The sequence below is a fragment of the Octopus bimaculoides genome, chromosome 8 (genome assembly GCF_001194135.2).
Source record: "Octopus bimaculoides isolate UCB-OBI-ISO-001 chromosome 8, ASM119413v2, whole genome shotgun sequence".
Taxonomy (NCBI): Eukaryota; Metazoa; Mollusca; class Cephalopoda; order Octopoda; family Octopodidae; genus Octopus; species Octopus bimaculoides.
In genome coordinates, this window is record NC_068988.1 from 88,250,338 (window position 1) to 88,252,030 (window position 1,693).

Sequence of the window (1,693 nt, forward strand, 5' to 3'; positions counted from 1 at the left end):
CGCCTACCTCGCCTCGCCTACCTCGCCTCGCCTACCTCGCCTCGCCTACCTCGCCTCGCCTACCTCGCCTCGCCTACAACAAAACTGCAACAGAACCGCTCACAAGTGTTGCTTGTGTGGCAGAAACTACCATTCGCTCGTTGGAATGTCCAGCCACAGACAACACTATTCAAACAGGGCGGACAACTAGGACCTTCATCCATGGTCATTATGGTTGGTCGGAGCTAGTATAGAATAAAAAAAAAATATTTGCAATTGCTAAGTAAATGAAATGACACTCTTTTTAAGGAGTTGAGAAACCTACAGCAGTGATTTCTCAATTAGCACTGTGGAAGAGGCAGGCTAATTTTCGAGGAATTATTGTTTTTACAAAAGAAAAATGAATGTGCGTCTTCCATGCAGCAAAATACGATGTGGAAAAAGAGAGAGAGAGAAGCGAGGGAGGGGAGAGAGGGAAAGAGAGAGTTGAAAGAGAGGGAGGGAAGAGAGAAAGAGAGGGAGAGAGAAGAATGGTGACAGCTAGAGTGGCTCGATCAGAGGTCAGATTGACCATGGATGACCTGGGACTAAATAGCAACAAACAGAAGAAGCAACAACACAAAGTAAAATAACATCACCGATACCATCACAACCACCACCACAACCACCACCACAACCACCAAGAGCAACCGCACCACCACCACCACCACCACTTCCACCTAAACAACAACAACAACTTCACAGCCATACCACCATTACCACTTCTATCCTGACGTCCACTAACACTTCCACTCCCCTAACTACTACACCTCCCACTACTACCACGACTACAACATCACAACCATAACCACAACCATCAATACCAATCACTACTACTACTACTACTACTACTACCACCACCACCACTATCACCACCACTACCACCACCAATACTACTACTACTACTACCACCACCATCACCACCACCACCACCGCCACCACCACCACCAATACTGCTGCTGCTGCTGCTACTACTACTACTACTACTACTACTACTACTACTACTACTACTACTACTACTCCCAACAACAACAAAAACGATAACAACACTACTGTCTCCAGAGTGAAACAGTCTGTAATCTGTAATTAAGATTTAACTGAAACATAATTAATAATGAATAATGTAAGGCGAATATTCAATTACTTCTCTTCTACTCTTTTATTCCACCCCTAATTTACCCTCTAATCTACCTCCCTCTTTTTTTTTTATCCTGTCATCTTCTCTTCCCCTGTATCTCTGTTCACCTCCTTTTCGCTTTGTTCTCCTCTCACCTCTACTCTCCTCATTCTATGTCCTTTTGTAGAATTTCCAAAAGAGCACAACTTTCTCTTCTTCGCTCTCCCGATCTCTTTCTATTTATTTCCGTTATCTCCCTTCTCCTATGTATTTGGCCGAATGGATAAAACACTGTAAACTCTAGCTCTAAAGATCGTGTGTTCAAATTAATGTCTGCCACGACAACGCAACATTTAACTTTCTATATATATATATATTGTCAGTTCACCCTGCCGTCGGTAAAGATTTTGGATTACGAATCCATCTAGAGCAGTCATTTGTGATAAACTGGCGTCATACTAAAAGAGATTTATGTATCACCTGTTATATGGTGTTTCTGGACAGAACATTATATTACACATTTTCTCTCTTCAGCAATCTGTTGCAGTAATATATATA